Source organism: Callionymus lyra, chromosome 9 (genome assembly GCF_982586985.1).
Source record: "Callionymus lyra chromosome 9, fCalLyr1.hap1.1, whole genome shotgun sequence".
Taxonomy (NCBI): domain Eukaryota; kingdom Metazoa; phylum Chordata; class Actinopteri; order Syngnathiformes; family Callionymidae; genus Callionymus; species Callionymus lyra.
This window is the reverse complement of record NC_141826.1, coordinates 18,657,949-18,673,381: the sequence shown is the minus strand read 5'-3', so window position 1 is coordinate 18,673,381 and position 15,433 is coordinate 18,657,949.

The window sequence follows — 15,433 nt, the reverse complement described above, 5'->3', positions numbered from 1 at the left end:
TAGCAGCAAGAGAGACTTTTTAAACTCGTGTATTAGGACCTTTGAGCGACAGACAGTGTCGGGTTTTTGGTCAGACTTGATTTTCTTCAAACTTTTCCTCGTCTAAATCAACACAGTCCTCAGAGCCGCTGTGAACACCGCGGTTTCATTAAAAGCAAGCTTTTTTTCAAACAATTAAAATAAACAATTTCTAAAATGTGTTAGAGAATATATTTTACTAAACAGCAGAATATAAATCAATACACACAGGATAGAAAACAAAGTTCAGAACGATCAACCTTTTTATTGGTTAATATGGAGAATTTATTTTCTTTATTAATCAATAAAAAAAAGGCTGCTTTAATCAAAGAAATACATCAGCAATCAAAATAAAAGTTGCTTAAAAAAACAAGACTTTTAAAAATACTTTTAAGGATCGTATAATAAAGACACATTCTCTTCCATAATAATCTGTAATATGTTGGAAACAAAAACAGAATAATTTAGTCAAAGAACAACAAACACATTTTTTATTGGATTTTCGTTTCAATTTAACTTTTCTTTTATTGATACAAATTTTTGTTTGATTAAAAATATTTGTTATTAGATGACATTTTCTTTATTGAAGCAACTTTTCTTTTGATTGAAACAACTTTTTAAGTTTAATTTAATTCATACAACTTTTTGTCAGTTTGAACATCTTAATTTTTTAGATAAAAATATTTTTGGGTATTTTAACTGATATTTTTTGGGGGTTAAAAGCAACATTTTCTTTTTTCATTTAGTAAAAAGGAAATCTACCTCCATAGGTCAACAGAGAAACTCAATCGTTTGCAAACAAAACTCAATATTCAGTCACACAGGTGATCACGGGGGTCCGACAGTTGCAGTGCACGTCCTACACGTGGCCCCCGAGCAGCACTGTGAAGCGTGTAGCTGGAGTCGCCACGTTACAGATCAGCTGCCAACATGGCCGTCGATCAGAAACACAAGACGCAACATAGGTGAGTGAGGGGGGGGGGCAGGTGAGGGTGAGGAGGGGGGGGACAGGTGAGGCAGGGGGAGCAGGGATAAGGTTTCTCCTCAGAGATTATCAGACAAGAGCAAAAGGAGCGAAGAAAACAAGCGACAGGTCTTAGTTTACCTGCCCCCCCCCCCCCCCCCCCCCTTACTTCTTAGCTGTCGCCGAGCAACCGTCCTGCACCCATTCTGAACTGGTGAACGATGTTATTTCGGGGACCCCCCCCTTTCAAAGAGTGTGAACGTGGTGCAGCAAGGCGTGTCCCTGCACAGCGACGGTGGGAACGAACAAGCAAGGGGGCGGCGAGGAGGGGGGTGGGGGGTCTCGCAGGTTCAAAGGGGTCCGGTGGCCATTTAAGAGCCGACAAAAGAAGCCCAGTGTAGTACATTAGTGTCAGGACCCCCCCACTTTGCACTTTCATCTCTGACACCGACATATTGACTCAAGGGGGTGGGGGGCAGTTAAAAAAAAAGAAAAAAGGGGGCACGCACTGAGCCACCCAGACCCCCCCAGCATCAGAAGTGTGTGAAGACCTGAAGGCCTCTGATCTCCCTGAAATCAGCCTCACCCCATTAGCAGACCCATGACCCCCCCCTCCAACCCCACCTCAGTGCGGGCCAGGCTCCTCCGCGGGCTACCGGGGTCCGACAGCTTGTAACAGGTCGCGACACCCTGACGCGGCGGCGGGTGGCGGAGAGAGGAAACAGAGGCGGCGCACCTTCCTCGCGGGAGCTTTCAAGTCTCACCTGGAGGTGGTCGCCGCTGGTCCCGCGTCACACCGCGTTAGCATCGAGTCATTAAGGATCTATTAGGACCGAATCTGGGCGGTGGGGGTTTTTCTTGGGGGGTGGGGGTGGGGGGGGGGCGATGGTGGTCGCAGGGGGTGAAAGGCGAAAATTAAAGCGTCACTCCTCAAGTGTGAGCCGATCGGACCGACTTGATCGATGATGTCGGCTACTGTGAGCAGACGCCGCTGCAGCTTCAGCGCCACGGTTACGCTAACAGCTCAGGAGGTCGTTACGGTAACTTTGTTACATGAAAGATTTGGACATTCTTTGGTAGAAGATCGAAGGACAAAAGTGATCCATGAAATATTCAACAATTATACGGGAAAAGATGATACTTGAACTTTCTTTAAGACCCTCATCGTGACCATGGTTTGAACTTATATTACTTTATAAAGTGCGTCTGAAATCTGGGCGAACGAGAGGTTACGAGAGCGGAGTCTATTATGACGTAATAATGGCTTCACTCCTCCTCCAGCCAGCTGTAATCAGGCTCGCTTTGTTTATACAATGAGTCCCTTTGATGTTTGACCAATCACAGCAGAGTGGGTGTGGTTACGGTAAACGAGATTTCATCTCCAGAAAACCAAGTTTTAGGTATAGTTTTAGGTCGGAAGGATTTGAGATCATTTTTTACTGTAAATATTTAGATGAAAAGAGAGTTTTGAACAAAAAGATACAGATACATGATACAATAGAGGTCAAAGATATATATAAACTAATTCATAGTTTAGTTTAAATCTAGATATATATATATATATATATATATATATATATACTTAATTTTGACTCTAATGGACACCTTGATGCATCCGTAAAGACTATTTTAGATATACTTTGATGCCACTTTTGAATTGCGTTGTATTTTGCGATGAATTTAAACAGTTGGAAAGACAAAGAAAAAGAAAAAAGGGGAAAAATAAACAAAATGGAAGCCAAAAGGTTACAAAAACTGAAGGGAACGAGTCAAAAGAATAGGAATTTTACAAAATATTGTATGAAAAAAATGATTTATAAAATGTAATTTCAATCAGAAAATACTGAGACTAGGAAATTCAAATATACGTAAACTAAACTCGGATAATACTTGTACAAGGTGCGCAAAAATAAATAGTTTCTGAAAGTTTCTGATCCTAAAATGTGGTAGAATTGACTCCTAACCGTCCACGCCGAAGAGCGCCTTTGATCCTACCCTCTGATCTGCTCCTGATGTTTGTCCAGCCTGACCAAAGACAAACAAGAAAGCCTCGGCTCTGGCCTCTTGACTGGCCGGCGTCTTCGCTCCCGCTGATGGATGGAGGTTTACAAGCCTCATTAAAGCCCCGGAGACCCTGCCGAGTAAATTAAAAATGGGTTGGGAAGCAGGTTTGCGAAGGTGACGCTACAGAAGCCCACCAAGCGCGTGACCCCGACTCACCCTCCTAATTTGACGAGGACTTTGATTGTAGGTGGCGGACTCTCATGTCGGAGGGTGAGAGGAACTGAGTGAGTGTTCCGGGAGGAAGCTGTCACGCTCACGCCGCTCCCGATCTCACGGGTCCACGATCCAAGAGGAACATGTGAGGCTTCGGGAGATCCAGATAAGGATTGAATCGTCTCGGACACGGAGGAGTTGGTGTGAAAGCAGGAGCATCCGAACGGATCGACTCGAGGTAGATAAAGGGAAATACAACAGGCCCTCGTTTTTGATGCGGGGGTTACTTTCTGGAAAAACCTGCTTTATTAAACAAAATCTGTGACTTTAATTTTTCTCTATTCGAATACATGTTGAGGCCTTAGAATCCCTCCTCAGACTCTTTGTAAACCTTTTCCAAACAAACTGTTTTAAACATTCTCAAAGTTTATCTACACTCTTAAAAACCTACATAATCTTAATAAAATGTGATGGACTATGAGTTGCACTGAAAATAACTTAATTTCATTAAAAAAAACGACATAAAAGATGAAGAACTTGAGGGATTTGTGGACGAGGAATTAACTAAAAAAAAAAAAGTATTGTTGTAGTTTTCCAAACAAACCCTTTTAAACGTTCTCACAGTTATATACACTCTTAAAAACCTACATGATCTTAATAAAATGTAATGGACTATGAGTTGCACTGAAAATCATTTAATTTGACTTTAAAAAACGACATTAAAGATGAAGAACTTGATGGATTTATGGACGAGGAATTAACTAAAAAAAGTTGTATTGTGTTGAAATTTAGGTGTTATAACTGAACTATTTTGAATACGCTAACATTTGATTTAGCGGGAACAGGCGGTGTTTTTTTCTTCACATGCTAAAACTGAACAAGGTTGAAAAGTATTGTCTTTAATAAATTTTGACTCACTTATTTGGGCTTTATACGTGCAAAAATGTTTGAAAATAGACCATCTACGCTCGCCTTATAATCCAATGTCCCATGTAGCGCAGAAAACACAGTATATTTATTAAACAACATTAACTTGAACTGGAAAACTCGACATCACATTGGAGACGCCATTGCCCTCAACAACCCTCTAAGCACCTACGATGCTTTGCCGCCCAGCCAACCGATCCGCTCTCTAACACCTAGCAACATCCAGGTAGAATTCTAAATACAGTATTGTAGTGGCCAATCAGCCGTGTAGAAATGCATCATGGGAGTAATGGGGGTGCAGGTATTTAGTGTCTCCCACTAAATTGTTGAAGTTGAAGTCAGAGTTTGAACAATGACAAAGAGCTCTGATGTTACTGAATCATCTTAAATATGATGTACCGTTTGCAACAACAACAAAAAAAAAGTTGTGCTATGGCAAAGGGACCATTTAATCCACACTAATACGCAATATTTTCTTAGTCGGTTTGAAGCAGATCTTGATCTGAACCTCAGAACTGGGTTGAGGGTCAACATGTGTCCACGTGGGAGGGGTCAGGGGTCACGGGTCTCACATCCCCTCGTGGCAGTTTCGTCAGCTGATGGTGAATCCTTCACGACGCACCTCCGGACGATCGGCGTCGAGAAAAGATTGAAAAGGTGCAGCTCCGCGGTGAAGAAGACCAGCTAGCCTGAACCTGCACTTCCACTCAACCTAATCGTGGAGCCCCCCCCCCCCCCCCCCCCCTCCTCTCGTCTAGCACCTTAGCAGAGGCCGCCGGCCCTCTTTGTTCTGACAATACACACATCGCCGTTCAAATGACTCTGTAATCAGTGAAACACAAGCCTCGGGGCTTTTGTCGGCCCCGAAATAAAAGGAGAAAACTCAAGAGAAAGAAAATCCGTCCGTGACCAAATCCACTCTAACTACCTGTCTGACCCGGCAGATGTGAGCGGAGGGAGGGGCTGCTCCAGATGTACCGCGTACTAAATTGAAGGCAGTGCTGGTATCTCGGGCGTCCACACCCACCCCCGGGCTTTTGATAGGGATGTTTTGGCTCTTGTCCACTTTGTTCCCGTCGAGCAGAAGTATGCGATGAATCCGGCATCTACATTACGAGAGGGGGAGGCGGGAGAGGGGGTACGAGGGGGGGGGGGGCATAAATCAGGATGGATGGTTGACTGGTGAGATTCCGCAGGTCGGTTCATCTAAGAATGTGCCTGGATCATCAAATGAGTCTTGGAAGATATGCAACCACTCAAAAAAGAGGGTTAAACGTGCTTGAATTAAAAAAGTGTGTTCAGTTTCTGAAACCTCCGAAATGATGCTCACTTCGCTCGGACCCCATCCCATGTCCAGCTGTTAAAAACATGTTCTACAGGTGGATAAAATGTTCCGTATCTTCCTTCAGCTCATCCCGACCTCGGAGCAGCACCCGACAATCTTTGGTAACAAAAAAAAGAAAAGGTGCCGGGATCGGAGATGCTCAGGTTTTTTAAGATCTTTGTTCTACGACACTAAATCTTGTCCAGGCATCCCCGGAGATGATTTATCCGCTCGCGCTGATCGAGATCCTGTCAACCCGAAAGGAACGCAGTAACTGAAGACATGAATCTAAAATGAGTGTGTAACGGTGAGACCGCACGTCAAGTGTGCGCGGGCCCTCCAGGAGCTCGGGGGGCTGAAGTCATTACAGCTATCGGCCGTTTGAAGTCTGACAAATTACCTTGTTGCGGCGCTTGAGTGAGGCTCGTCTGCGCGAGATGCGGTGAAAGTGTGGCCCAGGGCTGCTGCTGCTGCTGCTGATGTCGGACCGTTGAGGAGGAAGGTTCGACGTTCTCTTCGTGGGTTTGTTTAGCGCAGGAGAAGAGTCGTCGGCGTCTCCAGATAAAAAGGGTCAACTTTTTTTTGGTGAATCATTGACTCTTTCGCGATGAGTTGCTATCTGTGTGGATATGAGGGAGCATCAGAGGTGAGACAAGGTCAACGTGGAAGGTCAAGCCACTTATGAAGACAAAAGCAAACTTAGTTTAAGGTTAAAATTCGTGAAAAAACGTGAGATTTCGTCCATTATTTCTCCACTTTTTATGAAGACTGCATTTGTTCAGGCTTTTCCTTGATTTTCTAGGAACTCCTGTTGTGTTATCAGTTTTATCTTGATCTTTAAAATATATACTTTATTGAATATAGTTTTGATTGTTTAAGCGCTTTGTGACCCTGGTCTGGAAAAGCGCTATATAAATAAAAATGACTTACTTACTTATTTATTACCACTGCGTATTCTAGTCAAGTATTTTGGTGATAACCATGATTTATTTTTTTTGAATGAAAATACATTTTAAAAATAGTTAAATAACTTTTTAATTGATAATCTTGGTCCAGTCAAAATGTGGTCCATTGATTGAGAGAACGAAGCCCGGAAAACACTGAATTTTCATGAAAGAAAAAACTTGGCCGGCCTGTACAACGAAAATAGAAGGTACAAAATATACTTACGTAGAAGAAAGAGAGGAAAAAAAAGCAGTTACTAGCTAAAGATACTATTATTTTTAAAAGTTCTTCAAACCCATAACCAATGGATGGAACCGGAAAATACAGGGAATAACATGGATAACAAAATAAAGTAAAAAAAAATGTTATTGTATGTATAAAAAAAGATTGATGACCGCTGATTTTGGTGTTGATATTAAACCTCCAGCCCCCAGATGGCAGCATTCATTACGTTCTTAAGGAACAATGAACTCCCAATCTCTGAGGACGAGAGGATACAATGACTCCAACTTTTAAAGCTGATGTTTGGACATATTTTGGTTTAAACACAATTGAAAGGAGTTACAACTTCGTCAAGAGTCACGTCTGTTTACGTCTGTAAAAAAAAATAATTTGACAAATGTTACTAAAACAAAATTGTCAACATTCTTTTTTAAATAAAACAACATTGAAACGTAATGAAAACCAAGTAGGCTCAAGATTTATGGTATGAAAATAGTTTCAATACAGTGTGAAAATATCATTGTATCGATTCGTTCGTACTGTACGAACACCACCGATAACCTTGAAGGTACGTATCACGAAAAAACCTGGAAGTATTTCTCGTAAAGTTCCAGGAAGTTGCGACAGTTCAAACAGATTTTTGGGATATATTTTAGAAAGTTCTAAAGTTAGCAGCGCGACGTTCCGTGGAAACCTCAGCTGCGAGCGAAAGAAATATCTGCTCCACATTCGAGACACAAGTTCTGGGCAGAGGAATGCGGCTTACATCTTTGCCATAGCAGTCGAGGAGGTAATGCGTCTGCGTGTCGGCGCTTGTCGAGGCGAGCGCGCCTCCCTCCTCTGTATTAATAACCGCATGTCCTATTGCTGTACCCACTGTGTTTTACAGCGCCGGCGCTCGCTTACGGGAAAAGACGGATGATGAACTCCTCCACCTCTTCCTCTCATTTGCACAATCACGTCCTTCCTTCGAATGTTTTTTTCTCTTCCCCGAAATTTCCGTGAACCTTCGCACACTTTGCCCCCCCCCAGGAGTTAAAAATAGCGACCGATCGGCAACACTTGGGGAGGTTCGTGCATCTTGAGTCGGGGGTAGATGTTGACACGAGCTCAGGAGAAACGACGAAGAGAAAAAATCGCCGGCGATGACAATGACGGCTTCCTTTCTTTCTAGTGTAAACATACCAGCGTGATCACTTTCCTCCCCCCCCCCCGGGGGCCAAAGTATTGTTCCGTTTTGAAGGCCTCCCTTGTTGTCGTTAAAATGTTTGGAGGGGTTTTTTATCTGTTTGGATTGAGGTGATGTGCCAACCTGTCACGTCAAGCTCAGACGTTTCCCTCAGAGCAAAGGTCAAAACAATCACCATGGGAGGGATGTGAGGTGGAGGGGTGAGGGGGTGGGTGGGGGGGTCGGACCACACTCAGCCGTGGGAGCTTGACAAGTTAAGTACAAACCACCTGAGTGTTCCTCGCTGAAAAGCCGCCTTGAGATTCTGACAGATTTGAACGTCTTTGTTTTCGGAGATCAATGGACTGGAGGTTGACGTCGTCTGCCGCAGATGTTTTGAGGGGAAGATGAAACTACAAAATAAAAAATTCCCTGAAAACCCCCCAAAATGGAGAAGAAACAAAAAACCCTTCACACACAAAAGGCTTTTTTTTTTTAAACATTTCACTCAAAAGCACAGGTGTCAAACAGAAACAAGACAAGGGCCCAAAGACTCTAAACAGAGTCAAGTTTTAAACAACTCTCTGAGCGGAGAAATAATATTAGTCACAGAAAATTCTAGACTAAACCAGGCCTGTGCTTTTGTGTAGAATTACCCCATCTGACTCCAACATTCCTCCCCTTTCTCTTATTCAATTTATTTGCCCTTTTTCCTCTAAAATTCTTTCATTTTTTTGCATGAATTCAATGGCCAGATTTGGCCCCTGGATCTTGAGTTAGACATTGTGTATTGATGGAGGTAAAAGTAATTTTCTGACGTGCTAAACCAGATAAGATAAGGGCCTAGTTTCCCAGATTCAATTGTTCTTGAGGACGTAAGAAGGCTCTAAAGAAGATACGGGTGTTTCCTGGACGCGTTCTTAACTGCCTTAATCTTTAGATCAAGACAAAGACTCTTAGTGGACTTTGGCAACAGCTTCTTAAGGTGGAGTCTCTCTGAGTTAAATGACATCTTCAATTACATCACAGGGTTGTTGACGCTTTTTTGACGTGTCATCGCTCAAAAGCCCATACACTTTACGTTGCATGTTTGATTTGTTTATTGGACTCAAAATGATTTTTTAATTTAACTGTTATACTCATAGTATTAGTGAAAAACATTTTTTGGAAGTTGATCACTGAGCATTTGGTCGCTCAACAGGCTCTTAAGAGTGGGTTCAGTACGATCTTACATTTCCGTCTTAAAAAAAGATCATAAGTTAAAAGCGACTCTGGGAAACACATCCTTCTTTCACATTGTTCTTAAGAGTGCTCCAAAGAAGTAGCACTTAAGAGCTTCTTAACCAATCTTGGAAACCCGGGCCAATAGGAGTTGGTTGAAAACTGGGAAATGAGTTTGTCCAACGATGATTTGACAAGATATAAACTCACTAAAACCAAACATAGAACAGCAGCTTCGTCTCAACGTGGATGGTCTATTGATGTACGTTCCAGGTGAACATAAAAAACAAACACAAAATTAAAAAAAAAGAATACCGAAAGAAGATCTTTTCACAACATTTCCTGTTCTCCCAAATTCTCCTTTTAAGAGGTCTTCCCTGCCTGAATTCAGGGCGAACAAGAGGTTACAAGAGCGGAGCCCATTATGACGTTATAATGGCTTCACTCCCCCTCCAGCCAGCTGTAATCCAACCCGCTTTGTTTATACAACGAGTCTCTTGGAGGTGGAGACTTTGGGGATTGATGACGTGCGGTATTAAGTAGAATTTCTATGTATCTATGTAAATATTTCAATTGAAAGAGAATACTGACAAACTGAGGTCCAAGATTTATTTAAAAGACACTTAAATCAACACATCAGTTGCTCTTTAAACATCAACCAGTATTTCCATTAGACCTTATACCATCATGTGCACCAGGAGTAACCAACACTTCCAGAGACGTACTGTGAAAACTCCTTGATATTGGTGTGACGCTAGTGAGACTTTTAGGTGTGTTTTAATAATTGTTGTCCAGATTTTGTTCCGCTTGGAGCCGCCAAAGTGCAAACTAGGCCACGTAGTCAAGTCTCAGCAAAACATCTGTAAAGCTCCCTTTAAAACTGGACAAATGCTCGGCTTCCTCCCATCATCATCATCATCATCATCATCATGACAAACAATTTCCAGCGGTTACATTACCGTCCACATGTCCAGACCCAGAATATTATTACACACTCTTAGCACACGTTACCAACAGCTGTTGTTGTGGAGCTTTTTTTTTTTTCTTTCTTTCCAAACTTGACACACAGATGTGTTCAAAAAATCACACATCCCTTTGGGTCATGAGAAAGAAAAAGAAAAAGAGGGCGGAAATGTACATGCCTGCAGAGACATGACCTTACATTTCTTTCCACCAGAAAAATATTGTCCTCAATTTGATGCCTTGGAGGGAATACAAGTCAACGATTTCGATGATTTGATGCATTTTTCAGTGTGTTGTAGCAATAAAAACACACCTCTGTGTCAGATCGCAATCATGGCTTAACATGAACCAATACAATCATCCGCGCTGTTGCCATCTTTGCGGTTAGCTATCAAAAGTGGAATTGTAAAAATGCAGGTAGAGGCGTTGCTGCTGGTGTGATATAGTCAGTCTGACAGAAGTGTTAGCATTCCCTGAAGGCAGTTTAAAGAACAGCGTAGGATGAGGTTGCATAATCTGAGCCTCGGATTCATGGAAAAGAATGCTTGGTCTTTGAGAAAGATATACTGACACTTACAAGACGTCTGGGGAGAAGCATGCGGAGTAACGCTCTTGGCAGCGGAGCGGGTGATGGTATCAGTTGGAAATTTGTAGCTAACAAAAGAGGCGGTGAAGTGGTGACAACACACGTCTGAATTTTAATGCAAGTTTGTTTCTACAAGTTCTTCTGCAAAGGGGCGGCTAATGAACCAACAAGAGCTTAGACGTGGTCGGGGAAACTTTTGGAAGGCGTGATCAAGACGGGTTTAATAACTTCACATTCGGTAAATTAAATTCAGAAGATTGTGACTGACGTTCTTATTAAAGCTCGCACAGAAACACCAGAATAAAGTGAAACGGTCGGGATTAGAATCAGTTTCTAAATCAAAGACCAGTCAGAAAAGGGTGAAAATCCTGTCCAGGTTTGAGTATCTCAGGGTCTTACCCACAATTGAAGTGGGCATCCTCAGTTATGAGGTTTCTGTATCATGTAGGGTGATAAAGAAAGAGCTGAGCCAAAACACAAAGCTCCCCAGCTACCATATTCGTTGAGGGGAAACCTTTTAAGGGGGCTTCCCTAGGGAGGTGTTTCACATCGAAGAGACAATATCTCCAGCATCGGTCACAGAAGGGCATGACAAGGCGTCTGGGAGAGAGAAAAAAAAACTGGACTGCTTTGCTCCAACTGCTGCCCCCACGACGATGAGCGGGAGAATGTGGATGGAAGACATTTGGGTTTGATGTCACAAGCTGTCATGTGAATGCGCTGCAATAAAGTCGATGCAGAAACACATAGGAGCTTATATTATTTGACCTTTATATCACTTTGGAGAAAAAAAAAATCCTTTACAAAACGCTTCATATGAATTCTCAAAATATTTGAGGTTGTTTATTTGCAAGAATATGGCAATAGAATTGTAATACAGTATTGCAACGATACGATACATTAGGATATATTGAGATACTGTAGTATCGTCAAGTACTTGACTCTTGTGTCATAGAATTTACAGACCAATGAATGAGGACTCCTTTCAATTGTGTTTAAACCAAAATAGGTCCAAACATTAGCTTTAACAGCTAATAGAGTCACTGTATCCTCTCGTCCTCAGTCATTGATATTTCATAGTTCCTTAAGTACGTAATGACTGCTGCCATCTAGTGGCTGGAGGTTTAATTGCAACACCAAAACCAGGGGTCACCAGGGTTCCCAAATCGTTTTTCCCCACATATAATAACCATCTTATTATGTTCCAGTTTCCTTTCTTGTTGCCACATTGGTCATTATTGAAGAATCAAATATTGACCAATGGTACGATTGGTGTTGGCCCACATTCAGAGCAGCATACCAGACACACTGAACCCCTTACAGTATGCCTACCGATCTAACAGATCCACTTTAGATGCCATTGCTGCTGCCCTCCATTATTCCCTCCTCCACCTGGAAAATAAAGACTCCTATGTAAGGATGCTTTTTATTGACTTCAGCTCTGCCTTTAACACTCACTCCCCACAAACTTTCTGCACTCAGTCTGTATCCCACCCTCTGTGACTGGCTCCTGGAGGCCCCAGTCCTATCCCCGGTGTCCCACAGGGATGTGTCCTCGGCCCCATCCTCTACACCCGTTCACCCACGACAATGTCGCCTCCCACAAGGACAACATCATCCTTAAATTTGCAGGTGACACTGAAGTGATGGGATGCATCACTGGCGGGGAGGAGGCAACGTACAGGAAGGAGTTGGCCAGTCTAGTGGCGTGGTGCGAGGACAACAACCTCACCCTCAACACACACGCTTGAAGTGGAGAGGGTGAACAGCTTTAAATACCTGGGCGTCCACGTCAGCGAGGATCTTACCTGGACACTTAATACCACACAGCTGGTCAAGAAGGCGCAACAGCGGCTGTATTTCCTGAGGAGGATGAGAAAGTTCGGCATGTCAACCAAGATCCTCAGGAACTTCTACAGCTGCGTCGTTGAAAGCATCTTGACCAGCTGCATCACCGTGTGGTTCGGCAGCAGTACTGTGGCGCAAAACATCTGCAGAGAGGATCACCAGAACTTCTCTGCCCAGAGTTGTGCAGTTGCCTCTATCCTCAAGGATCCCACCCAACCCCAGCAAGCACTGTTCACACTCCTGCCCTCAGGCCACAGGTACAGGAGTGTGAAGTCTGAAATCTATTTTTCGCCATCATACTTCTTAACAGTTAATCTACCATCTACCTCAAGCCAACAGTGAACTTCTGGACAAATTCTGCATTAATTGCGCTTTTATTTTGTTTTTAGCTTTTGTTGTTGTGTTTTATCTATTTTTTCCATTTTAAATATATATATATATATATATATATATATTTATACATTGTGCATTCTATTTGGGCAACAAAGTAAGAATTTCATGTTACAGAGAACCTTTTCTCACTGTACCCATGACAATAAACACTTTGACACTGAATCTTGAATCTAATGTGGAATAATGGAATTATTGTGTTCGAGGAACATAATTTATCATTCATAATAATACTTTAGTTATTAAAAAAGTGTGAACTAAACATATGGTAGACCTTTAGGCTCACACCTTTGGAGTAGTTCACAGTTGCAAAAAAGTTGACGACCCCTGACCAAAATTAACATTTTATTATTTGCACATGACTGCAAATATAAAATGTAATTATTTAATTAAACATACATATTCTTGAAATATAAACTAGAAAATCGCTATGACAAAAAGAAAATATGATTTGGAAGCCTGAACCACCCCAAAAAATCTATACAGTGCTTGTGATAAAGAACCAAAAAACGACCTGTAATTCTGTATCCTTTTCTTTTCAAACCCCTACTATTATGAGTTTAGTTGAACTAAATACATTTCTTGCTCACAAGGTTTTACTAGTTTCCTTTTTTATTTGGTCTACATCTGAAGTCTCAGGACCAGGATCACACGATCACAATGTTTAGGACTAAGAAGGTCACGATATTTACATTTCTCTTAAAATGGAGGATAGGCCTTGAAAACGGAGACGTAAACATAGTCAGTTTAGAAACCTTTTGGAAAGATTGAGAGAAAAGACAATTTTGGACCGATAGTGTTGATGAAAAAGACAAAGGTATGGCCCGGACAGGTGAAGGACTTGCTGTGGTAACCGAACAATCACTCCAATGTGCCAATCCAGGAAGCGAAAAAGAAGTAAAGTTGTGTGAAAAACACAATTATCGTCTGGAGGCTGAGACGACCTGACCCAGCACGCCGTCAGAACAGGCTGCCGCCACAGAAACACTATCGAGTTACGGCTCCAATTTGTTGTTGTAATCAGAAACACTTGACGAGGCAAAAGACACTTCAGGACCATTGAACGAGGATCCGACACCCCAAGATTCATATTGACGACCCCGACAAAAGCGAGGGTCCCCCCCCCCCCCCCCACATAAGTCGCCTTTGTCACCTGCAGAAAACACACTTAAAAAGGTCCCACGGGGAGAGTTTTTTTTTCTTTCAAACTCATAAAATGTTGCCACGACGACCCAGTTTTTTTTCTTGATCATGTTGAACTCGTAAGATTTTTATTTTATTGACCTCTTGACAGTCGTTTAATAAACCGGCAACAAGTGCAGCGAACGTTTGTGTCAATACCTCGGGGCCACTTCAGTCAAACCCAGGACAGGAATTCGTTCGGCCGCAAAAGTGGGGATTTCCACGTGCCTCTCGCTCGCTCGTCGCTCGGAAACATTAAAGTGTGTGTCATCACGCGCCTGCATCCGCCAGCTCGCTCGCAGCCACGGGGCAGGAGACATCCAAAGACCGGCGGATGAAGTAATGGCTGACTCACACTTCAGGTAAAGTCTTAATCAATTAAACGTCATTATGGTCTGGTCTTTGAAGGGATTCTTGGACTTCGGTGCCCTCCAGTGGTGGCGGACACAAATTAGCCGTAATTACTAACGTATTAACGGTGACATCATGATAAATCAGGATGTGCTGACTTAGTCATTTCTCGTCACTCATCTGTAACACGGGAAGGAACCTGAGGGGAGATGCAGCTAAGATAGTGGAAGATTAGATACCTTTTTCTGTTTGAAAATAATTCTTCTTCTATTGCAGCAATACAGTCAGAAAGACCCCCGTCACGAACGTCACATGACTCTTCTGCGCTTCATTGAGCGATCGGAAGCAACAATTCTCTCATAAATGCATTACAGGCTGTAGGGAGTCGTGTGGTATCCCACATATATCTGTAAAGTCCATTTTGGTGATATGCTGAGGAACAGCAACAAACATGCGTCACTTGACCCACTTTGTATTTGATTAGGGAGTCACAAGTGAGGCACAGCAGTGTTGTGCCTCACCCAGAAGTTTTTTCCCCCGTATTTGATCACCAAATATTTTGTAATCAATTTTCATAAATGTAGAACTATATTATATATATGAAATTTAGATGTATGTTATGTAAAATATTCATATTTATTCTACTTTTTCATTTAATTATGCCTCCCTTCATCATCATCAGAGAGGACCACAATTTCATGTATGCTATATGTCTCAATACATGCATATTTGACAATAAAATAACTTCACTTGACTTTATAATACGTCACTGGTGCGGGTACGGCCCAGACGGGTTCCTTTCTGCAATGATCTGACCCCCATCTATCAAACTGGGAATTGACAAATGATCTATAGTTTAGAATTCCTATAGTTTCAAGTTTCTTTTACGATATTTATTTTTAATCATTTACTTTTCTGTTAAAAAAATGACTTTTAAATATAATTTGTTTTTAATCATAGTTAAAACGTTGAAAGTAATTTAAATTAATTAATATTGTATTTCCTTTTTGTAGTTTTATTTCCCATCTCCATCCATTCTCCACCTCTTATCAGGTCACGGGTGCAAGAACCCCCAGATATCCTAAGATCTCCCTTTTAGATCCAGTT